Source organism: Drosophila yakuba, unplaced genomic scaffold (genome assembly GCF_016746365.2).
Source record: "Drosophila yakuba strain Tai18E2 unplaced genomic scaffold, Prin_Dyak_Tai18E2_2.1 Segkk50_quiver_pilon_scaf, whole genome shotgun sequence".
NCBI classification, from domain to species: domain Eukaryota; kingdom Metazoa; phylum Arthropoda; class Insecta; order Diptera; family Drosophilidae; genus Drosophila; species Drosophila yakuba.
The window spans coordinates 758,049-784,686 of record NW_025048817.1 but is presented as its reverse complement, the minus strand read 5'-3'; the positions used below and the strand labels follow the sequence as shown (position 1 = coordinate 784,686).

The 26,638-nt window shown below is 40.6% G+C and overlaps 2 long non-coding RNA genes and 1 pseudogene across 3 annotated transcripts; all 3 read left to right on the top strand.

Annotated features, from left to right (window-relative positions):
• LOC26535280 overlaps nt 1–26,638 on the top strand; it is a 383,537-nt pseudogene that overhangs the window by 219,831 nt on the left and 137,068 nt on the right.
• Nucleotides 1,917–12,232, top strand: LOC120322282. The gene is made up of 3 exons (XR_005562057.2): nt 1,917–2,055; nt 2,117–2,240; nt 11,947–12,232. It is a non-coding gene; the product is annotated as an uncharacterized LOC120322282 (long non-coding RNA).
• On the top strand, nt 19,727–20,758 carry LOC120322281. Of its 2 annotated transcripts, none has more exons than XR_005562056.2 (3): nt 19,727–20,064; nt 20,121–20,244; nt 20,303–20,758. It is a non-coding gene; the product is annotated as an uncharacterized LOC120322281 (long non-coding RNA). The 2 variants fall into 2 exon arrangements; XR_005562055.2 differs by having other exon boundaries at nt 19,738–20,059.

Sequence of the window (26,638 nt, the reverse complement as noted above, 5' to 3'; positions counted from 1 at the left end):
GGCTGGTATCGCCGTTTTATTTTCAATTTTGTTGACTTAACTTTTCAAAAAGTAAGTAACTTGTCAAAAAGTAAGACCCTTAAACCAGAAGCACAGGATGTTATGGATGCATTAAAGCTGAAGCTTACCTCTGCTCCGGTACTCCATAATCCTGACTTTACGCAAAAATTCTTTCTCCATTGCGATGCGAGTGACTATGGCATTGGAGCAGCTTTAGTTCAAGTGTCCGAATCAGGAAATGAAATGCCAATAGCGTTTATATCGAAGAAACTTTCCAAGTTACAACGAAAGTATAGTGTCACGGAACGTTAGCGCTTGGCAGTAATATTGTCAATCGAAAAATTCCGTTTCTATCTCGAGTTGCAAGAATTTGAGGTAAAAACCGATCACTCCAGCCTAGTTTGCTGATGAGGCAACAAAATGTATCAGGTCGTCTTGCCAGATGGATTTTTCGGTTACAAGGATTTCAATTTACCATATCTCATTGAAAAGGGAAGGATCATATCGTGCCAGATGCCTCATCGACGATATGTTAAGAAAACATTGAAAGTCTAGAATTTGTAGGTCCTGAAATAGATTTAGACTCTGATGCTCTTAATGAGCAAGACTATGTAGAACTCCGAAATCGAATAGTAGAAAATCTCGATAAATTTTCGGATTTACGAGTCCATGGTAAATTCGTATACATACGAACTGACCATCCAAAAGGGAATATAGAACAAGAAGCCGATAGTTGGAAACTCTGGGTCCCAGAAAAGCTGAGAGCTGCTGCTATTTGGCAGGCCATGATAATGTCGTTTCTGCACATGGAGAAATACAAAAGACTGTTGAAAGACTACGACGAAATCTTTTTTGGCCAGGATTGTCGAAAGAAGTTCGCAATTATATAAATAAGCGTGAAATGTGTAAACAGACAAAGGACCCGACAAAATTTTACGAACGCCCATGGGAGCAGATTGTATCAACCAGACCCTAAACCTAGATCATTTCAGCCGATATCATTGGCTCTGTCCACTTAAAAAATTCACTACTTTAGCCATAATACCTTTTTATGCAAACGAATATTTGGTGAATTTTGAGTACCAGAGACACTAATTAGTGACAACGGATCCCAGTTTAAGGCGAAAGAATTCGAGGCAATGTTAGCCAAATGGGGTATTCGTCATGTTTGTACTGCTCTTTATTCACCGCAAAGTAATGCGGCGAAAGAGTCAATCGTTCTTTATTGTCAGCCATACGATCATATCTGCGAGAAGATCAAACAGACTGGGATTTGAACTTAACAAGTATCTCGTCTGCGCTTTGGTCGGCTTTGCATCAGTCCTTAGGTTGTTCTCCATATAAAGCTCTGCTTGGCTTCAACATGATTAACGATGGGACCGATTATAAGCTCTTGAAACAATTATCTCTACTAGAGGAACATACTCGCTTGAATAGAGTGGGCCAATTAGCATTATTACGGAAAGACATAAAATAGAATAACGAATGTTAAGCAATACAACCTAAGACCTAACCCTGTTGTATATAGAGAAGGACAAGAAGTCTTTAAGCGAAACTTTCACTTAAGCAATTTTAGTCAGAATTACAATAAGAAGTTAGGCCATCAATTTTCAAAGTGTAGAACTAAAAAGAAATTAGGTAATGCGTTTTATCTATTACAAACGTTAACAGAAAAAGAAATCGGAACACATCACGCAAAAGATATACGAAGCTAATTCCAGCTAATCTGTCTGCGATTACTCGTCGGATTATCTGTGGTTGTAATGGTTGGCCTTGGAGAAAATTAATTAAAGTTCAAAAGAATATTTAAAATTACGGCTTACGCGCCCTACGATATTCAAACTCCTTCTCCAGACCTAGTTGATAACAATCAGGCGATCAAGGTTGCCATCTGATCCTCGCAATCATTTATCGATTATAAAAAACTATCTTTTCCGACCCAAGCCGCGTGTGTCCCGAAAAAGTGCATAGAAACTTTAGAAAAATCTAACGGCATCCGCGACCTAATCAGCTAATTTAGCTAACAGGCGCACACCCGCCAATCCCGAGCTAAAAGTACGGTAAATAATTTGAGACACAAAGCATCGCGAAATTGATTTACTCTTGTCCCGTATAGAAGGCCCAATACCGCGTGCTATCACGGCTGGCTGCTCCGGCATTGCCTTACATAAAGGCCTTAGGATTAAATTCAACTATATCAGTCAAACATAGGGCAGCTCTACCTCCCATTTTCATCATCGGTAAATAGTTTCCATATAGTGAAAACTTTCGGTCTCTTAAAAACACCATTTCTTACAGTCGTTCCTCCATAAAAAGGCCCCGTTCAAGCCTTACAAAAGGGCTAGCAAAAACCCTTTCGACCCAGCAGCTATTTTTAGCGCGGTCGCAGCAACACAATTCAATCTTTAACATCGTCGCCTGTTGTTGTTATCCTACCCGCGCTATTCAAGGCGGCTGAGCAGCGCGAAGGTAAGATCAACGCCCACAACTCCGACGAGGGAGGAATCTTCGCCAGGTCAGGATCGACAAATACTTAAAAACGAAGATAAACCCCTCTGCTATTTGTCTAAAAATTGACACTTTTGTTGAAAAAAAACTAATAGGCTGTGATGCTAACGGGAATTGGAAAGTACAGACACAAACGACCACGGTGAGTCTCTTTTTAACTTTATCTTTAGTTCAAATCTCTTCATATGTAATAAAGGTAATGACCCCACTTTTACCATTAAGAACCTCTCGTCTCTAAACCACTATTAGAGACAGTAACTCACTGGAGGTTGCTAGATAAGCACTCTTTCTCGGACCACAGGTATAGAGAAACGACCCTCACAATCAACCCCTCAAAACTAGCAGTTTTCACAAACCCAAGGAAAAAAGACTGGCAAAAATACAAAATTATATTATGGTAAAAATCCCAACGGATCCCCCTCCATCCCCCCAAACAATTTTTAGTCTTAACGAAGTAGTTTCAATTTTCACAGAAACCTGAAACTATGCACTAAAAAAGGCCTGCCCCAATAGCAAGCCCCAAAGAAAAAGAAAGAAAATGGACTGCAGAACCCTTTTTAACAGAGCCAAGGCAGGAAATGAGGAGGCCCTGTGGACCGCTTACAAGAGAGCCCTTGCAAACTACAAAAACGGCATCAGGAAGCAAAGCGATCCTCGTGGCATTCCTTCTGCTTAGGAATTGAAAAATACAACTGAAGCAGCCAGACTTAGAAAAATCCTATCCAAATCTGCCACAACCCTACAATCAAACGCCACACTGGCAAGTATCGAACTGTGCATAGACCCAAAGGTCCTCCTTTGGGCCATACACAGCTTTAAACCATACAAATCTTCAGGTACAGACAAAATCATACCCGCACAAATCAAAAATGCGGGAAATATAGCCATAAACTGGCTTCTTGACATTTTTAAAAGGCCCCTTCATCTTGGACACCTACCACAATCGTGGCTAGAATCCCATATTGTCTTTATCCCCAAAGCTGGGAAGCCATCACACACGACCCCCAAGCATTTCAGACCAATTAGTCTGTCATCCTTTCTATGTACCAAAGACCCTTGAAAGAATCATCGGCCTGCATCTGAGATCAACTCTCAACCCTAGTCTTATCACAGACACGCAACACGCCTACTAGGAAGGGAATTCGTCAGAGACAGCACGACACTCTCTCGTCTTCAAGATAGAAAAATCTATGTCCCAAATGGAATATGCACTTGTAGCTGAATCTCACAGACAGATACAAAAGCTTCAATAGCACTCTTTACGTGCAAGAAAGCAATAGGGCTCAAATGGGGCATGGCACCCTATATAGTAAACTGGATATATACGGCCATCGTCAGACCAATACTACTGTACGGGGTCGTGATATGGTGGCCGGCTCTGAAAAAGAAATCCAGCATAATAATGCTAGCAAAAATGCAAAGAGCTGCGGCACTCTGCATCAGCAGTGCTTTACGCACCACCCCAAACGAAGCCCTAAATGCCATACTCAACCTCCCAAGCCAGAACTAGCTGGCATGGAACAGGCTACAGTAGCGGCAATCAGGCTTACAGATACCAAACAGTGGAACCCACAAGAAGCGGATCACTCATGTATCCTAAAAAACATTCAAATAGTCCCCCCGGGACAGACTACAGCTCTCCAACGGAGTACATACAAACACCTTTCAACACAATCATCCCAGAGAGGGACGATTGGAACTCACGAACACCTGGCCTCCAGAATGCTATACGGACGGGTCAAAACTTCAGAACAGAGAGGAGGAGTTTACTCCGAACAACTAGGCCTACGCATCTCATTCAGACCCCGATTATTGCAGCGTTTTCCAAACAAACAGACAATATGGGAAAAACCACACACTGTCGCCTAACACGCCAAATATAGCTCAAAAAGAACGTCAAAACTTTTAAAAATTGATCAGAGCAAACCTCAGCACTGCTATGAGCGTCTTCACAGGGCATTGATTGATAGGCACCAATTCCAGAAGACTAAATGCCCCGTATAATGATTTCTGCCGTAGCCGTAGGAACGAAGAAGTGTAAGTCCGACCTGTCCGACACCAATCCATATCGGATACAAAAATTCACCAGCGCCTCTGGCTGGGGAAACTGCTAACTTCACACGAACATCGACAAGCAGGAGAAAACATACACGGTATCACAATGGACCTCTAATGGTCTAAGTGCGTCAGATAACCGACGGCCGGTAAAACCTAACCTAACCTAAAGTTTTTCTGAGCATATTCTGTTCTCCTCTGCCACGAAAATGTAAACCATTATAAATATGTTGTCGCAGAACGCCGAATGCGGAAAAGGTGAAGAGAGACATAGTAAATGCGAGAATAAAAACAAAAACAAGAAAATGCAGTCATAAGTTAGAGAAATTAAACTCCAAAACAAATCATTCATATTAAGTTAACCCCCCTTAAACATGGAAACAGCTCTTCATCCCTGTTATCGTGAGGGCCTTCAACGAGGATCGGAATGTGGGTGAGTGAACCAATCTAAATGAATATATAATATAAAGTCAAAAAAAAAACAAAGCAAAGCTAATTATTAAGTCAACCTAATGTGAATAATCTGTCCGTGGTATACTGCCCCAATCCAATTGCCCACGGCTGACGATATAGAGCATTTAGGTTCCGTCCGTTATATTTTTTTTGTTTTGATGTGCTGGATTGCAACTAAGCTTGCGCCTAAATGACTGTAATAATAATTTGATTAATAATGATCGTTAAGAAAGTTCTCATATGGAATCTCGCCTTAAGTTAATGCGCATTCCCTTCTCCGTTCGCTGTTCATTACCAAATTAGTTATTGTGCTGCGGTTATATTTTGCTATCTTAATGAAGATACCAGATGATCATTAACAACGATAAGAATATGCCTAGGAACGATGCGCTTAGTAATTAACCATTCATATGTAAGTAAAATAGTAGTCTAGACATTAGAATCAAATTCAGATTATATAGTATATTAAAATAATAATATAATATAGTATATTAATAACGAAACAACGCAAACGTAATCATGTCATAGATCTGAAATTTTATTTACGTTAAGCTTTCTGAAAGTTGTTGAATCAATTATTATGTACTTCATATCTTGATCCGCACAATTATGAGTGAGTAGATGAAATTCTTTCGCGACCTGGGGATTTGAATTATTTGATCAGCTACAATATGGGGTCTTTGTTAACAATTAAAAGTCAAAGGCATTGGTAGGGTGGGTAGCGACTTCGTGTGTGTCAAACATCTAAGACGCCACAAAATTAATCCTGGTGCTCCACAAATTTCCCTCTCGCTTAAATTACTTTTTTATTGGTTACAGTATTTGCTCTGATTTGTTTCTAGGGCAAATAGCTTTTGTATTTTCGCCATGATCGGATGGCTTATTAGTTTCAGACAGGGACTCTATAAATATTCTTAATGTAATGACAGGAGCAGATACAGCAATAACCACTTCCCATTCCGGAAGAGCTAGAAATTACAAGGGGTTCCGCGCCGCTGTACACTCTGCTATCCTGAGAGGTTTAGTTTACTACGCTGTTGACTGGTGTTAAACTAAAAAACACTTACTAATTGATAGCTCGTTTGTTTTCGAATGATAAATTACTGATAGTGAACTGCACTAAATAGGGTAACTATATTCTTTTATTTCTGGACATCGTAGGTTTGCGAAAGTGGACACTGACGACCGAAGTATAGGTATTCTTTATTAAACTGCAAAGTAACTTTATTAAGAATCATCATCGGTGTGAGGAAACTGTTTATCGGTTGGCTGCTTGCAAAGTCTTTTTAACTGGAATACATAGTGTATGCGTAAGTTACATACATATGTCCGTCAATTCTGATCAGCAGTTTCTTAACAAAAGTTATACAGGAAGAATCATTCTAGGTAAAGGAAATAGCCCAAACATACGTAAAAATATATTTAAAAAATATATATATATATATACACCAATTCAAAATATATTGGTGTAAGATCAAATTATTATTTCCCCCAAAGAAAAAGGTCTAAGCGAAAATAAAATAAATAAATATATAAAAACACAAAATAGTAACATAAATACAAATTTTGATAACTTTTTACAAGACAAATAACCTAACAAAAACAATATGCCAATCCATCATAGTCCAGAAAAAGGTTTAGCCCTAAGGGAGATCCAGTGGCCGATACGCAGCCTTGTGCGATAACCCCTTGTAAGCATATATTTCATAAAGCTTGTGTTGAGAATAGATTTCACCCGGATAAAGAAAACGGATGCCCGGTGTGCTTTAGTAAAGTTCTGTTAAAGGATGTTAAAGTAGTTATTGGAAATTGCTCTCCGGAGCTAAGAATCGACCCGCATGAAAAGCAGACTGGACGATCAGTTGCTAGACAACTAGAACTAGGAGAAAGGCCACAACAGGTCAGAGATTTTCTGCAGCAACAAGAATTAATATCTAATGAAGGTTCACTAATGGCGGCTGCCGAAAGTAATCGAGGTGCCAGGGGTAACAACAATAATATGGACAGAGGTAATGGAACTCGGAGAAATGAACGTCAAGGTATACCTGCTAGAAGATAACATCGGAGTGACAACAATATTAATGACGATAATTGGTCGCAAACGGACATTGAGGCTTTAGCTAGAGAAACTCTGAGGCAGATGATGCAATCTTTAGCGATTAGAAACATTTAGGAAACTCAACAGCAAGAAAGACCATCCATGGCTAACCAAAGTGCTATTTCTCATACTTCATCCATTCTCGCAACCCATAGGGTCGCAAATATTATTCAGAAGTGGGGTGTGCGTTTTGAAGGAACATCTCAGGGTTTGTCTGTTAAAGAATTCTTGTGTTGACTCGAGAGCATCTAAATAATGATTTTGATGCACTGGTCAAATTTTTATCAACTTTTAATGTGCAAAGCTAGTTCTTGGCTTTGGCGAATGCCTAAACAAACAGGGAACCTTAACTGGCAACAAATTGCTACCGCCCTGCGTGCCCAATACACAGAAGGTCGAACTATGGCAGAGCTTCTCGAACAAATTCGTCCGCGTTAACAAAAACCCGGCAAATCGTTTGATACCTTTTACGAAGCTATTTGCAAACTTATGGATAAACTTTCAGTACAGTTCGAGGAAAAGGAATTAATTGAATTAGTTCAATGACATTTGCTTAGAAGAGAGATTTATAAACCAAATTGTTTGAATTGTAAAAACCGGTCGGAAAACCGAAAGGCAGGGGCATCCCTAAACAATCGGATGTCCCAGATGTAGATAAGGATTTAGCTAATTTATTTGAGAACAGGATAACGGAGAAGAAAAATATTGAAATAAAGCATCTTTCGTCTAAAGTAGTAATAGAAAGAGATAACACTCAACAGTCAAGAGAACAGAAATCAGGGTTTCGGCCATATGAAGAAAAGCTTCGAAACTATTATTTAGTTAGAGACAGAGTAATTTGTAAGAAAACTCCGACTAAAAAGCAAAATACAATACGAAAAAAAACAAGGGAGAACGCTATAGTCGAGTTCCCCGACTATCTGATACCCGTTACTCAGCTAGTGGAAGGGAAAAGGAGAGTCTTAAACACAGTTTTTGGCGGTTTGTAGGCGTTATAGTGGGCGTGGCAGAACGTTTCTTGGCAAATCGATAGAAATTTACAAGACCAATATAAAAATGAAAAAATATCAAACCATTTTTCAAAAGTGTGGGCGTGGCAGTTTTGGGCGGTTTGTGGGCGTTAGAGTAGGCGTGGCAACATGAATCGACAAACATGCGCTGCTTCTATGTCCCTGGAGTTTGTATGCTAAATCTCAACTTTCTAGCTTTAGTAGTTCCTGAGATCTCGACGTTCATACGGATGGACAGACGGACAGACGGACATGGCCAGATCGACTCGGCTATTGATCCTGATCAAGAATATATATACTTTATATGGTCGGAAACGCTTCCTTCTGCCTGTTACATACTTTTCAACGAATCTAGTATACCCTTTTACTCTACGAGTAACGGGTATAAATATTATTTGAGTTTAAGAAAAAAGACTTATGTTATGTTAAGACGAAGTTATGTAAACGTTTCCTTTCTTAATTTTACGGAATGGGGATTGCTTGATACAGGAGCAAATGTAAGCTGTATAGTTAAAGCCATTGTATCACAAGTGAAAACGGCCGATGCCAAGACACATAGGGTGTTAGGAATATTGAAAGTTTGTATGAAATATAAGGAAAATGTTCATGATATGGAACTGTATATCATTCCCACCATAGCTCAGAGACTTATACTGAGGATCGATTTTTAGAAAACGTTTGAGTTAGCGCCTAAGATAGTCGGAGCCATCGAAAAGCCTCTCGACTTGGAAATGAGCCAGGACTACTATCCGTTCAATGAGACTCAACTTCAAAAATTAAAGCGGTGAAGGACTTGTTTCCAAATTTTGCGAAACAAGGTTTAAGGCGTACTTCGTTAATAAAGCATCACATCGATGTAGGATTGGCCACTCCAGTGAAACAAAGACACTACCCATTCAGTCCAGCCGTCGAAAAAGTTCTTTATACTGAGATTGATCGAAAGTTAGAGCTTGGTGTGATAGAACCTTTAAACAGTTCTTGGAGCTCACAAATTCCAATAAAGTGAGACTTTGCTTGGATGCGCAAAAATTAAATGATGCCACTTAAAAAGATGCGTCCCCCTTACAAAGCATCGATGGAATTTTCTCTTGCTTGCCGAAGGCCAATATAATTAGTAAATTGGACCTGAAGGATGCCTATTGGCAGATACAGTTAACAGAAGAGGCAAAACCACTCACGGCTTTCACAGTGCCGGGTCGAACTCTTTTTCAGTTCGCCGTTATGTAATTCGGTTTATATAACGCACCATCCACTATGTGTCGTCTAATGGATGATTTAATTCCTGCTGATCTGCGTCACTGTGTATTTGGATATTTAGATGACTTATGAATAGTTACCGAAGACTTTGAATCTCATTTGCCTGTACTGAATCGAATTGCAGAGCAGTTCCGAAAGGCAATCTTAACAATAAACATTAGTAAGATCCATTTCTGTGTGACCAAAGTTAACTATTCAGTATACATCATTCGCCCGATCCTCGTAATATAAAGCATCTCCGAGGATTTTTAAGTGTATGCGGCTGGTATCGCCGTTTTATTTTCAATTTTGTTGACTTAACTTTTCAAAAAGTAAGTAACTTGTCAAAAAGTAAGACCCTTAAACCAGAAGCACAGGATGTTATGGATGCATTAAAGCGGAAGCTTACCTCTGCTCCGGTACTCCATAATCCTGACTTTACGCAAAAAATTCTTTCTCCATTGCGATGCGAGTGACTATGGCATTGGAGCAGCTTTAGTTCAAGTGTCCGAATCAGGAAATGAAATGCCAATAGCGTTTATATCGAAGAAACTTTCCAAGTTACAACGAAAGTATAGTGTCACGGAACGTTAGCGCTTGGCAGTAATATTGTCAATCGAAAAAATTCCGTTTCTATCTCGAGTTGCAAGAATTGAGGTAAAAACCGATTACTCCAGCCTAGTTTGCTGATGAGGCAACAAAATGTATCAGGTCGTCTTGCCAGATGGATTTTTCGGTTACAAGGATTTCAATTTACCATATCTCATTGAAAAGGGAAGGATCATATCGTGCCAGATGCCTCATCGACGATATGTTAAGAAAACATTGAAAGTCTAGAATTTGTAGGTCCTGAAATAGATTTAGACTCTGATGCTCTTAATGAGCAAGACTATGTAGAACTCCGAAATCGAATAGTAGAAAATCTCGATAAATTTTCGGATTTACGAGTCCATGTAAATTCGTATACATACGAACTGACCATCCAAAAGGGAATATAGAACAAGAAGCGATAGTTGGAAACTCTGGGGTCCCAGAAAAGCTGAAGCTGCTGCTATTTGGCAGGCCCATGATAGTGTCGTTTCTGCACATGGGAAATACAAAAGACTGTTGAAAGACTACGACGAAATCTTTTTGGCCAGGATTGTCGAAAGAAGTTCGCAATTATATAAATAAGTGTGAAATGTGTAAACAGACAAGGGACCCGACAAATTTTACGAACGCCCATGGGAGAGCAGATTGTATCAACCAGACCCTAAAACCTAGATCATTCAGCGATATCATTTGGCTCTGTCCACTTAAAAAATCACTACTTTAGCCATAATACCTTTTTATGCAAACGAATATTTGGTGAATTTTGAGTACCAGAGACACTAATTAGTGACAACGCATCCAGTTTAAGGCGAAAGAATCGAGGCAATGTTAGCCAAATGGGGTATTCGTCATGTTTGTACCGCTCTTTATTCACCGCAAAGTAATGCGGCGAAAGAGTCAATCGTTCTTTATTGTCAGCCATACGATCATATCTGCGAGAAGATCAAACAGACTGGGATTTGAACTTAACAAGTATCTCGTCTGCGCTTGGTCGGCTTTGCATCAGTCCTTAGGTTGTTTCTCCATATAAAGCTCTGCTTGCTTCAACATGATTAACGATGGGACCGATTATAAGCTCTTGAAACAATTATCTCTACTAGAGGAACATACTCGCTTGAATAGAGTGGGCCAATTAGCATTATTACGGAAAGACATAAAATAGAATAACGAATGTTAAGCAATACAACCTAAGACCTACCCTGTTGTATATAGAGAAGGACAAGAAGTCTTTAAGCGAACTTTCACTTAAGCAATTTTAGTCAGAATTACAATAAGAAGTTAGGCCATCAATTTTCAAAGTGAATAGAATAAAGAATTAGGTAATGCGTTTTATCTATTACAAACGTTAACAGAAAAAGAAATCGGAACACATCACGCAAAAGATAACCGAAGCTAATTCCAGCTAATCGTCTGCGATTACTCGTCGGATTATCTGTGGTTGTAATGGTTGGCCTTGGAGAAAATTAATTAAAGTTCAAAAGAATATTTAAAATTACGGCTTACGCGCCCTACGATATTAAACTCCTTCTCCAGACCTAGTTGATAACAATCAGGCGATCAAGGTTGCCATCTGATCCTCGCAATCGATTTATCGATTATATAAAAAACTATCTTTTCGACCCAAGCCGCGTGTGTCCCGAAAAAGTGCATAGAAACTTTAGAAAAATCTAACGGCATCCGCGACCTAATCAGCTAATTTAGCTAACAGGCGCACACCCGCCAATCCCGAGCTAAAAGTACGGGTAAATAATTTGAGACACAAAGCATCGCGAAATTGATTTATCTTGTCCCGTATAGAAGGCCCAATACCGCCGTGCTATCACGGCTGGCTGCTCCGCATTGCCTTACATAAAGCCTTAGGATTAAATTCAACTATATCAGTCAAACATAGGGCAGCTCTACCTCCCATTTTTCATCATCGGTAAATAGTTTCCATATAGTGAAAACTTTCGGTCTCTTAAAAACACCATTTCTTACAATCGGCCCCCGTTCAAGCCTTACAAAAGGGCTAGCAACAACCCTTTCGACCCAGCAGCTATTTTTAGCGTGGTCGCAGCAACACAATTCAAGCTTTAACTTCGTCGCCTGTTGTTGTATCCTACCCGCGCTATTCAAGGCGGCTGAGCAGCGCGAAGGTAAGATCAACGTCCACAACTGCGACGAGGGAGGAATCTTCGCCAGGCCAGGATCGACAGATACTTAAAACCAAGATAAACCCCTTTGCCATTTGACTAAATTTTATTTTTATTAAAGCTTTTAGGCTAGTGTTGGCGCTTTTGTTTGAAAAAGAAATATTAAAGTTAAGTTTTTCTGAGCACATTCTTTTCTCCTCTGCCACGAAAATGTAAAACAATTATAAATATGTAGACGCAGAACGCATAGAATGCGGAGAAGTTGAAGAGAGACATATTAAATGCGAGGATAAAAACAAAAACAAGAAAAATTCAGTCAAAAATTAAGCGGTTTGTGGGCGTTAGAGTGGGCGTGGGTACACGAATCAATAGACTGCGCTTCGTCTATGTCCCTGGAGTCTTATGCTTAATCTCAACTTTCCAGTTTTTGTAGTTCCTGAGGATCTCAGCGTTCATACGGACGGACAACAGACGGACAGACAGACGGACGGACAGACGGACATGGCCAAATCAACTTGGCCATTCATCCTGATCAAGAACATATCTGCTATCAGCTTCCTTCTGCCTGTTACGTACTTTCAACGAGTCTAGTATACCCTTTTACTCTACGAGTAACGGGGTATAAACACAAAGAAAAGCAAATTATTAAGTCAACCTAATGTGAATGAGCTGTCCGTTGTATACTGCCCCAATCCAATTGCCCACGGCTGACGGTATAGAGCATTTAAGCTCCGTCCGTGATTTTGTTTTGTTTTGATGTGCTGGATTGCAACTAAGCTTCGCCTAAATGACTGTAATAATGATCGTTTAGGAAGTTCTCATAGGGAATCTCGCCTTTAGTTAATTGATAATGCGCATTGTCTTCTTCGTTCGCTGTTGTTGTGTCCTGCGGTTATATTTTGCTATCATAATAAAAGATACCAAATGATCATTAACTAAGATAAGAATATGCTAAGGAACGATGCGCTTAGTAGGAAAATAGTAACGAAGGCAACTATGAACCCAAAGAAGTATAGACATTTGAATCCAAATTAAGATTATATAGTATATTAAAATCTTACTTAAATATTAATTCTTATAATTCTTAATTAATTTTGAATCAATAATTAATAATGAACAACGCAAACGTAATCATGTCATACATCTGAAATTTTGTTTACGTTATGCTTTCTGAAAATTATTGAATAAATAATTATGTACTTCATATCTTGATCCGCACAATTATGAGTGAGTAGATGAAATTCTTTCGCGACCTTGGGATTTGAATTATTTGATCAGCTACAATATGTCAGGAGCAGATACGGCCTTGTGTTAATACTTTTGTTCAGTGTAGGCAACCATTACCTGTGCAATCATACAAAACCCTTTAAAGATTAAACTTTGCTGTTACTTTTAAGTGACTTGTGCATTAACAATATTTGCCTACATTAAATCCAAATAACGGAAGCTGCCGCTGATGCTGCTGTTGCCATGGCTGCTAAAAGTTCTGGAAACGTAACCGCTAATGCAAACAGGGTGACATTTTGAGGAGGCGACTGCCATATAACAAAGTAGAACGATTCTGGAGTGGAGATTCTTTATCAAGTTTTCGTTGACTTCATTTAGCGATACCGTTCTGCGTCTGAGGTTGGATCTGATCGATGATCTGCAACAATCATTTTGGAAAATTCTGAGCGAGCTTTAGAGCTTGATTTGGATGAAACTGAAAGCGATTTTATTGAGGTATTTAAATGTTCTCATAAGGCTTAAATCCTCAGTTCGTGGGGAGATATCAAAGCGCGCCTCACAAGTCCTGTTTACGAGGATAAAAGATAGCCATCCTAACCTCACAAACATAGAAAAGCTGCAGCGCTTACGATCCTGTTTGAGGGACACGGCGTTAGAAACCGTTTGCTCACTTTAGGAGGGCACCTATGCTATAGCTTTTGAAGTTGTTACAAAAGATTCTGGGACTAGGGCAGTGCAGAGTGGTTAAGTTTTAATGCTTCGTAAGCTGTCCGGGTCATTTCAACGGTCATATAAGCGGTCTAAACGGATTCTCGCAGCCGCCCAGTTGTTGTCAACATTGGAAGAAAACAATAGTCCACGGCACCTCAGCTTTATATATGCGGATCAGCTTAATATCGTGCTCTCTTGTTAGGGTTATGCTGTTCGTTTGTTTTGTACTATTCTTACTCTCGTTTCGTACCCCATGCATGAGCATCGCTGCCAAATTTCTCAAAGAAAAAAGTAAATATCATCGCTTTATTATTCCCAAAAGACTCGTGTCAGTATCCGAAATTCCCTACAAAACTCTATCCATTAAACTGATTAAACCGATGGAGCTTCCAGTATCACTCCCTTGCCTTGCCAACGAAAGCAAATGTAAATGGCCACACAGAATGTGACGATCTCCATTAAGATTATGTTGTGCTAACGCCTGTATAAGCTGTACCTGAATCCGTCAAACCGAATGTGCCAGGGCTTAATTATACTCGGCACTTTCTCTGTGGAACACTGTTGCACTGTAACTTGATTTGTTCCCACGTTTGAGAATTTTAATGAATATTCTGGGTAAACTGTTTCTGCAGTCAGCTTGTGTTGCGTTGTTCTAGATCGTTTGTGACTGCAAGAGCATTTTCAGCTTTGTATAAGCGTGCTAAATAAAAAAGGCTACGAATGGGGGTCTGGGAATAGAGGTCTGAACCGGTTTCACTCCACAGAATTATCTGAAAATTCCTTTCGTGCTTGTCAACGACATATTGGCAGTACATCTTTGAGATGTCACCTGAGAGTATCTAGCGGTTAAGTCAAAATTAAAGCCAGTTCGTACTTCGCCCAAAGCGATTATAATACGATTATCAGAAACTCAGAGGTACTGTATTTTCGTAATGTTCTCTGAGAGCACCGGCATTGTGCTTCTAAGCAATACCCTGCCAGGATTGTGTCGATAAGCATAAGTATGTGTGTAGGTTTTGTGCATTTGCCAATGCGGGATGATATTGGCTCTGCGTTCTTACATCGTAAGTTGTTGCACGACACGTAGTTGAAATCATTGATTAGGTAAGCCAAGGCAATTCTGGGCTCTTAAGATTAACGGACTGACCAGTATCGCCCTACTTTGCATTCGTGTATCCGGCACTGGGCTTTTGCTTTACTTATAATATAAGTGTTATTTACATATAATACTTTTTGGGAAGAATTATATAATTGAAATCAACACTATTATGTAGTTTAGCTTAGAATTTAATAACATAAATAAATAAAAATTCATTAATTATATATTATAAACCAAAAAAAAAGCAAACATAAAAACCTCTTTCGACCTTGAAGACAGCCAATAAATGCTAGCCGTCTTTCCGTTCTAAAATATTTTTTTCGGATTGTAAAATTAAATTCAGTTTCTGTTCTAGTAAATATGATGTTTAAGTCTGATCCAACTGGTTAGGCCACTTATTTAATATTACAAAACAAAAATTCCATTTCTTTGCTGATATGGAGCTTGCGTCTACAAAAACTTAGGCAAAACTTAGGACTCTTATAAGCTGTCAGTTTTTGGTCCCGATCCAAAGTTACGACGCCCAAGAAACAATAGTGCAACAGTAGTGCAGTCACCCTGACCGCCACTGTACAAAACTCGGACTAGCAAAAGATATTGAGGGATTTTGCGTACCTCAAGTCCCGCTTTAACTGAAGAAACAAAATTTTTTAATTTATATAAAGTTTGTTAATTTAAACTCAATTCGGCGTTGAAGTTTTACGGTTTATGGGTCGTTAGAGTGGGCGTGAGAGTGCCTTATCTATAAAAATTAAAAATATAAATAATAAATTAAAAACATTCAAAAAATTGTTCAAAAGTGTGTGCCTGGCATTTTTGGGCGGTGTGTGGGCATGACAATACGCTTGCGATGCGTCTATTTGAAATCTGCATGTTTATCTCAACTTTTGTATTCCTGAAATCGGAGCGGTTATACGGACATGACCAAATCGACTCGGCTATTGTTCTAATTCTGATCGGAATCTCTTCCTTCTACCTACTATTACAATCTTTTCAACGAATCTATTTACTTTATGGGTAACAGGTACAATATATTAATACGTATAAGAATTAGCTCAGACCAATAGAATATGTTGTAAACTGAGACAATAATCCATCAGGCACAGTTTTAGTTTTAAGAACATTGAGTTTTACATTAGCTGCAATTAAAAATTACCAGTTCAAATATTCTTCCCTTTCTATAAGATTAAATTCTAAATGATGCTTCAGCTAAAATTTATTTTATATATAATCACAAAAAATTAAATACTTTGAATTTCCTATTGTAAATTTATTTGGAAAAAAGTAATTAACCCTATTTGAAAGTAGTAGACGTTGACGAATATAATTATGCCTTGCTAAACGACAATAATATTGGAATCGATCATTTAAGTAATGAAGAAAAAACTGGACTTCATTATGACGAAATATTTTAAAACTAAGTATGATGACTTTCGAGAATGATATCAAACATTTTATGAAAACATACCACAAGGAACCAATATATAGAAGACCATAGGAAGTCCATATAGAAGACCCTACACTTACGACACAGAAGTAGAAAAACAAATTAAATAAATAATAAAACAAGGTATCATCAGATAATCCGATGGAGTTCAATTGTAATGGTACCCAAGCATATTCGTTTGGCTATTGATTGCTCAACAAAAAACTAGCAATGATAAATTTCCATAGCTTAGTATATCAAATTCTCACGGCGCAAACGAATAGATCGAAAAGGGGACCACCGAAGAAGAAGAACAGCAAGCCGGGGCGTCGTGGGCATGTGTTGTTTATTTGGGAGCATACATGAGACTAATTGTAGCTTAACACTAGAGCGGCGCTCTTACCCACTTTACATCGCTAAAGCGGGCTCGGGTGATCGGGTGCGCTTGGAGAGCGAGAGCGTATGTGTGTAAGAGGGGCGAGCGCGGACGAGAGCGAAAGCTCTGTGCGCAGAGGCCGTCAGTGGTCCCTCACATAAACATTCCGCCCCCCGTTGCAATCACCCGGGTTGCAACATGGTCATTGCTATGGCTGGTGGCAGGCTCCGGACACGACCCATCCGAAAATAGTGCTCTGGACCACCGGCAGTCCCTCCCGGATCTTCAGGAAGCCTGGCTGCATCACTCACGGATACAGGTCCGCTCCCAGGACCACGGAGATCGTAGCAGGTAGGTAGAAACGCTCGTCGGCCAAGGAAATGTCCCGGAAGTGGGCCCGCACTGTCTCGGTCAGCTCCCGGATTGGAGTGCGAATGCGCACGTGGGACTCGACCTTCAAAACCAGCTCGAACCGGACGCTGTTGTCCCGTTTGGAGCTCACGGTGGCGAGCGTGCACGGGTCGATGAGCGCCGCCGTGTCGAAGACCTGAGTCCCGGTATTAATCCGCACCATAGCAGTCGGTAGCAGGTTGACGCTGTGTCGCTGTAACAGGGACGACAGCGACGGAGCAGAGGATGCACTCGGCGGTCTACTCGGCGGGCGGCGGAAAACTGCCTTGGCGCAACGGACGAACGCCGTCGGGCGACGGGAGCCGAGGAGCGGCTGGGAGAACGCCGTGGAGCGGCGGACGGGAGCCGAGGAGCGGCTGGAGGCCGTGGAGTGGCTGACGAGTTCCGCGGCCTGTGGCTCTACGGCCGGCGCGCCTACTGACGCGACTGGCGCTCAAAGAGGTCCAGCATCGTGTGATGATCCTGCCCGCACGTTTTGCAGCAGTCCCCTCGCCGACACGATCCGTCGGAGTGTTCGTGGGCCAGACAGTTCGGGGCAGTACCGATTGGCGAGGACAGGCCTTAGCCGCTTCCCGGCACTCATGCGCAGAAATCGGTGGCATTTCCGTAACGGGTGGATCATTAAGGAGCATTAAGTACATCTGCTTTCCAATGTGGTGGCGCTGTGCGGACGTGGAGACATCGTGCTTGATATGACTGGAGGAATTGGATAGAGAGAGAAGCGAAAATAAGTACTGGTAAAACTACGAATTGGACTAACTACACAACGACACAGTGACGAGTGGACAGGCAATGTGACCTAAGCCAAGGTGTTCTGGGATCACAGCGTCATTCTGGTGCTGGTCCAGCGAGTCCTCGGGGCGCAGGTAACTCGTGTGGAGAAGGCGGATACCCTCCGTGGGTCTGCTGAATGGACTTGGAGTGTCAACACCCAACCAAAAATTGGTTTCCTGGTCGGAAAGGGATCCACATATGTTTATTTTGCAGTTGCCCAGGAGAATAGACGAAAGAATGTCTGCTCCTATCAGGACATTAATCTGGGAGCTTTCAAAGAACTTGGGGTCCGCAAGGGATGTCCGGAAGATCCCTAAGAAAATCTTGTGGAATTGGATACGACGGCAGATTTCCGGCCAGGTACGGAAGAACATGGGCTGCGGTCTCTAACTGTACCCCAGGTCTGGAATGCGATCGAATCGAAAAATTACACATTTTAGTGACGTGACCGGTCACGGTCTGAAGGTTGCTTCGGACCCTTAAGCTCTTGCTTTCTAGCTTTTATAGTTCCTGAGATCTCGACGTTCATACGGATAAACAGACGGACAGACGGACGGACATGGCCAGATCGACCCGGCTATTGATCCTGATCAAGAATATATATACTTTATATGGTCGGAAACGCTTTCTTCTGCCTGTTACATACTTTCAACGAATCTAGTATACCCTTTTACTCTACGAGTAACGGGTATAACAATTCAAAGATATAAACAGACTCGTAAAGGATATTTATTAAATGATTTTCATGAAAACATTAAAGACCTGCAAACGAGTGTACAATTGACAAGAGTATGAATATTTAATACTTAAATATTACAACACGGCGAGTTAGAGAACCCAAACTTTACATTTGTTAAGTAGCCAGACTAAAAACACTTTTATTTAATCACATATAACCAACTTAATTTTAAGAAGAACAAAAATACAGAATTTTAAAATACCTACAATACATAGACCGTCAAAATAACAATAACAACAAGTATTTTATAAGTAATGAAATAAGAAATATTTTTTTTAGAAAAGCTCACCAAATTCATTAGCAAACATATTAAACCAAAAATGTATAGTCACTAATCAATCCCTTATAATCAGTTAGTAAAATTCCAACACACATTTGTATCAGAAAATGAATTTATAAAGTAAAGCCTAATACTCGTATTATCATCACATTGTAACATATAATTTAAATATACCGCAAACTGAACAAGATTGCGAAATGTTTCACAAATCCATGCAGGCAACAATGTAATAAAATTAACCAACGCACTATAGAAATAAAGAATACAGTATTAACAAATTAAAATAAAAGAGAACGCTATAGTCGAGTTTCCCGACTATCTGATACCCCTTACTCAGTTTTGGAGGTGCGAAGGAGAGACTTTACAGACAGTTTTTTGTTTGTGGGAGTTAAAGTGGCAAATCGAAAAAACTAACAAGACTAACAAAGATGTAAAAAGATATTAAAACCTTTTTCAAAAATGTGGGCGTGGCAGTTTTGGGGGTTTTGTGGGCGTTAGAGTGGGCGAAGCAAAAAGTTTTTTTGCAGATCAAGAAAAAAAATTACAATACTTATAAAAAAATTAAAAAATATCAAAAGATAACCGAAGCTAATTCCAGCTAATCCGTCTGCGATTACTCGTCGGATTATCTGTGGTTGTAATGGTTGGCCTTGGAGAAAATTAATTAAAGTTCAAAAGAATATTTAAAATTACGGCTTACGCGCCCTACGATATTCAAACTCCTTCTCCAGACCTAGTTGATAACAATCAGGCGATCAAGGTTGCCATCTGATCCTCGCAATCGATTTATCGATTATAAAAAACTATCTTTTCCGACCCAAGCCGCGTGTGTCCCGAAAAAGTGCATAGAAACTTTAGAAAAATCTAACGGCATCCGCGACCTAATCAGCTAATTTAGCTAACAGGCGCACACCCGCCAATCCCGAGCTAAAAGTACGGTAAATAATTTGAGACACAAAGCATCGCGAAATTGATTTACTCTTGTCCCGTATAGAAGGCCCAATACCGCGTGCTATCACGGCTGGCTGCTCCGGCATTGCCTTACATAAAGGACTTAGGATTAAATTCAACTATATCAGTCAAACATAGGGCAGCTCTACCTCCCATTTTCATCATCGGTAAATAGTTTCCATATAGTGAAAACTTTCGGTCTCTTAAAAACACCATTTCTTACAGTCGGCCCCGTTCAAGCCTTACAAAAGGGCTAGCAACAACCCTTTCGACCCAGCAGCTATTTTTAGCGTGGTCGCAGCAACACAATTCAAGCTTTAACTTCGTCGCCTGTTGTTGTTATCCTACCCGCGCTATTCAAGGCGGCTGAGCAGCGCGAAGGTAAGATCAACGTCCACAACTGCGACGAGGGAGGAATCTTCGCCAGGCCAGGATCGACAGATACTTAAAAACCAAGATAAACCCCTTTGCCATTTGACTAAAATTTTATTTTTATTAAAGCTTTTAGGCTAGTGTTGGCGCTTTTGTTGAAAAAGAAATATTAAAGTTAAAGTTTTTCTGAGCACATTCTTTTCTCCTCTGCCACGAAAATGTAAACAATTATAAATATGTAGACGCAGAACGCATAGAATGCGGAGAAGTTGAAGAGAGACATATTAAATGCGAGGATAAAAACAAAAACAAGAAAAATTCAGTCAAAAATTAAGCGGTTTGTGGGCGTTAGAGTGGGCGTGGGTACACGAATCAATAGACTTGCGCTTCGTCTATGTCCCTGGAGTCTTAATGCTTAATCTCAACTTTCCAGCTTTTGTAGTTCCTGAGATCTCAGCGTTCATACGGACGGACAACAGACGGACAGACAGACGGACGGACAGACGGACATGGCCAAATCAACTTGGCCATTCATCCTGATCAAGAACATATCTGCTATCAGCTTCCTTCTGCCTGTTACGTACTTTTCAACGAGTCTAGTATACCCTTTTACTCTACGAGTAACGGGTATAAACACAAAGAAAAGCAAATTATTAAGTCAACCTAATGTGAATGAGCTGTCCGTTGTATACTGCCCCAATCCAATTGCCCACGGCTGACGGTATAGAGCATTTAAGCTCCGTCCGTGATTTTGTTTTGTTTTGATGTGCTGGATTGCAACTAAGCTTGCGCCTAAATGACTGTAATAATGATCGTTTAGGAAGTTCTCATAGGGAATCTCGCCTTTAGTTAATTGATAATGCGCATTGTCTTCTTCGTTCGCTGTTGTTGTTGTCCTGCGGTTATATTTTGCTATCATAATAAAAGATACCAAATGATCATTAACTAAGATAAGAATATGCTAAGGAACGATGCGCTTAGTAGGAAAATAGTAACGAAGGCAACTATGAAACCCAAAGAAGTATAGACATTTGAATCAAATTAAGATTATATAGTATATTAAAATCTTACTTAAATATTAATTCTTATAATTCTTAATTAATTTTGAATCAATAATTAATAATGAAACAACGCAAACGTAATCATGTCATACATCTGAAATTTTGTTTACGTTATGCTTTCTGAAAATTATTGAATAAATAATTATGTACTTCATATCTTGATCCGCACAATTATGAGTGAGTAGATGAAATTCTTTCGCGACCTTGGGATTTGAATTATTTGATCAGCTACAATATGTCAGGAGCAGATACGGCCTTGTGTTAATACTTTTGTTCAGTGTAGGCAACCATTACCTGTGCAATCATACAAAACCCTTTAAAGATTAAACTTTGCTGTTACTTTTAAGTGACTTGTGCATTAACAATATTTGCCTACATTAAATCCAAATAACGGAAGCTGCCGCTGATTGCTGCTGTTGCCATGGCTGCTAAAAGTTCTGGAAACGTAACCGCTAATGCAAACAGGGTGACATTTTTGAGGAGGCGACTGCCATATAACAAAGTAGAACGATTCTGGAGTGGAGATTCTTTATCAAGTTTTCGTTGACTTCATTTAGCGATACCGTTCTGCGTCTGAGGTTGGATCTGATCGATGATCTGCAACAATCATTTTGGAAAATTCTGAGCGAGCTTTAAGAGCTTGATTTGGATGAAACTGAAAGCGATTTTATTGAGGTATTTAAATGTTCTCATAAGGCTTAAATCCTCAGTTCGTGGGGAGATATCAAAGCGCGCCTCACAAGTCCTGTTTACGAGGATAAAAGATAGCCATCCTAACCTCACAAACATAGAAAAGCTGCAGCGCTTACGATCCTGTTTGAGGGACACGGCGTTAGAAACCGTTTGCTCACTTTAGGAGGGCACCTATGCTATAGCTTTGAAGTTGTTACAAAAGATTCTGGGACTAGGGCAGTGCAGAGTGGTTAAGTTTTAATGCTTCGTAAGCTGTCCGGTCATTTCAACGGTCATATAAGCGGTCTAAACGGATTCTCGCAGCCGCCAGTTGTTGTCAACATTGGAGAAAACAATTAGTCCACGGCACCTCAGCTTTATATATGCGGATCAGCTTAATATCGTGCTCTCTTGTTAGGTTATGCTGTTCGTTGTTGTTGTACTATTCTTACTCTCGTTTTCGTACCCCATGCATGAGCATCGCTGCCAAATTTCTCAAAGAAAAAAGTAAATATCATCGCTTTATTATTCCCAAAGACTCGTGTCAGTATTCCGAAATTCCCTACAAAACTCTATCCATTAAACAGATTAAACCGATGGAGCTTCCAGTATCACTCCCTTGCCTTGCCAACGAAAAGCAAATGTAAATGGCCACACAGAATGTGACGATCTCCATTAAGATTATGTTGTGCTAACGCCTGTATAAGCTGTACCTGAATCCGTCAAACCGAATGTGCCAGGGCTTAATTATACTCGGCACTTTCTCTGTGGAACACTGTTGCACTGTGGAACTTGATTTGTTCCCACGTTGAGAATTTTAATGAATATTCTGGTAAACTGTTTCTGCAGTCAGCTTGTGTTGCGTTGTTTCTAGATCGTTTGTGACTGCAAGAGCATTTTCAGCTTTGTATAAGCGTGCTAAATAAAAAAGGCTACGAATGGGGGTCTGGGAATAGAGGGTCTGAACCGGTTTCACTCCACAGAATTATCTGAAAATTCCTTTCGTGCTTGTCAACGACATATTGGCAGTACATCTTTGAGATGTCACCTGAGAGTATCTAGCGGTTAAGTCAAAATTAAAGCCAGTTCGTACTTCGCCCAAAGTGGATTATAATACGATTATCAGAACTCAGAGGTACTGTATTTTCGTAATGTTCTCTGAGAGCACCGCATTGTGCTTCTAAGCAATACCCTGCCAAGGATTGTGTCGATAAGCATAAGTATGTGTGTAGGTTTTGTGCATTTGCCAATGCGGATGATATTGGCTCTGCGTTCTTACATCGTAAGTTGTTGCACGACACGTAGTTGAAATCATTGATTAGGTAAGCCAAGGCAATTCTGGGCTCTTTAAGATTAACGGACTGACCAGTATCGCCCTACTTTGCATTCGTGTATCCGGCACTGGGCTTTTGCTTTTACTTATAATATAAGTGTTATTTACATATAATACTTTTTTGGGAAGAATTATATAATTGAAATCAACACTATTATGTAGTTTAGCTTAGAATTTAATAACATAAATAAATAAAAATTCATTAATTATATATTATAAACCAAAAAAAAAAGCAAACATAAAAACCTCTTTCGACCTTGAAGACAGCCAATAAATGCTAGCCGTCTTTCCGTTCTAAATATTTTTTTTTCGGATTGTAAAATTAAATTCAGTTTCTGTTCTAGTAAATATGATGTTTAAGTCTGATCCAACTGGGTTAGGCCACTTATTTAATATTACAAAACAAAAATTCCATTTCTTTGCTGATATGGAGCTTGCGTCTACAAAACTTTAGCAAAACTTAGGACTCTTATAAGCTGTCAGTTTTGGTCCCGATCCAAAGTTACGACGCCCAAGAAACAATAGTGCAACAGTAGTGCAGTCACCCTGACCGCCACTGTACAAAACTCGGACTAGCAAAAGATATTGAGGGATTTTGCGTACCTCAAGTCCCGCTTTAACTGAAGAAACAAAATTTTTTAATTTATATAAAGTTTGTTAATTTAAACTCAATTCGGCGTTGAAGTTTTTTACGGTTTATGGTCGTTAGAGTGGGCGTGAGAGTGCCTTATCTATAAAAATTAAAAATATAAATAATAAATTTAAAAACATTCAAAAAATTGTTCAAAAGTGTGTGCCTGGCATTTTTGGGCGGTGTGTGGGCATGACAATACGCTTGCGATGCGTCTATTTGAAATCTGCATGGTTTATCTCAACTTTTGTATTTCCTGAAATCGGAGCGGTTATACGGACATGACCAAATCGACTCGGCTATTGTTTCTAATTCTGATCGGAATCTCTTCCTTCTACCTACTATTACAATCTTTTCAACGAATCTATTTACTTTATGGTAACAGGTACAATATATTAATACGTATAAGAATTAGCTCAGACCAATAGAATATGTTGTAAACTGAGACAATAATCCATCAGGCACAGTTTTAGTTTTAAGAACATTGAGTTTTACATTAGCTGCAATTAAAAATTACCAGTTCAAATATTCTTCCCTTTCTATAAGATTAAAATTCTAAATGATGCTTCAGCTAAAATTTATTTTATATATAATAACAAAAAATTAAATACTTTTGAATTTCCTATTGTAAATTTATTTGGAAAAAAGTAATTAACCCTATTTGAAAGTAGTAGACGTTGACGAATATAATTATGCCTTGCTAAACGACAATAATATTGGAATCGATCATTTAAGTAATGAAGAAAAAACTGGACTTCATTATGACGAAATATTTTAAAACTAAGTATGATGACTTTCGAGAATGATATCAAACATTTTATGAAAACATACCACAAGGAACCAATATATAGAAGACCATAGGAAGTCCATATAGAAGACCCTACACTTACGACACAGAAGTAGAAAAACAAATTAAATAAATAATAAAACAAGGTATCATCAGATAATCCGATGGAGTTCAATTGTAATGGTACCCAAGCATATTCGTTTGGCTATTGATTGCTCAACAAAATAACTAGCAATGATAAATTTCCATAGCTTAGTATATCAAATTCTCACGGCGCAAACGAATAGATCGAAAAGGGGACCACCGAAGAAGAAGAACAGCAAGCCGGGGCGTCGTGGGCATGTGTTGTTTATTTGGGAGCATACATGAGACTAATTGTAGCTTAACACTAGAGCGGCGCTCTTACCCACTTTACATCGCTAAAGCGGGCTCGGGTGATCGGGTGCGCTTGGAGAGCGAGAGCGTATGTGTGTAAGAGGGGCGAGCGCGGACGAGAGCGAAAGCTCTGTGCGCAGAGGCCGTCAGTGGCCCCTCACATAAACATTCCGCCCCCCGTTGCAATCACCCGGGTTGCAACATGGTCATTGCTATGGCTGGTGGCAGGCTCCGGACACGACCCATCCGAAAATAGTGCTCTGGACCACCGGCAGTCCCTCCCGGATCTTCAGGAAGCCTGGCTGCATCACTCACGGATACAGGTCCGCTCCCAGGACCACGGAGATCGTTGCAGGTAGGTAGAAACGCTCGTCGGCCAAGGAAATGTCCCGGAAGTGGGCCCGCACTGTCTCGGTCAGCTCCCGGATTGGAGTGCGAATGCGCACGTGGGACTCGACCTTCAAAACCAGCTCGAACCGGACGCTGTTGTCCCGTTTGGAGCTCACGGTGGCCGAGCGTGCACGGGTCGATGAGCGCCGCCGTGTCGAAGACCTGAGTCCCGGTATTAATCCGCACCATAGCAGTCGGTAGCAGGTTGACGCTGTGTCGCTGTAACAGGGACGACAGCGACGGAGCAGAGGATGCACTCGGCGGTCTACTCGGACGGGCGGCGGAAAACTGCCTTGGCGCAACGGACGAACGCCGTCGGGCGACGGGAGCCCGACGGAGCGGCTGGAGAACGCCGTGGAGCGGCGGACGGGAGCCGAGGAGCGGCTGGAGGCCGTGGAGTGGCTGACGAGTTCCGCGGCCTGTGGCTCTACGGCCGGCGCGCCTACTGACGCGACTGGCGCTCAAAGAGGTCCAGCATCGTGTGATGATCCTGCCCGCACGTTTTGCAGCAGTCCCCTCGCCGACACGATCCGTCGGAGTGTTCGTGGGCCAGACAGTTCGGGGCAGTACCGATTGGCGAGGACAGGCCTTAGCCGCTTCCCGGCACTCATGCGCAGAAATCGGTGGCATTTCCGTAACGGGTGGATCATTAAGGAGCATTAAGTACATCTGCTTTCCAATGTGGTGGCGCTGTGCGGACGTGGAGACATCGTGCTTGATATGACTGGAGGAATTGGATAGAGAGAGAAGCGAAAATAAGTACTGGTAAAACTACGAATTGGACTAACTACACAACGACACAGTGACGAGTGGACAGGCAATGTGACCTAAGCCAAGGTGTTCTGGGATCACAGCGTCATTCTGGTGCTGGTCCAGCGAGTCCTCGAGGGCGCAGGTAACTCGTGTGGAGAAGGCGGATACCCTCCGTGGGTCTGCTGAA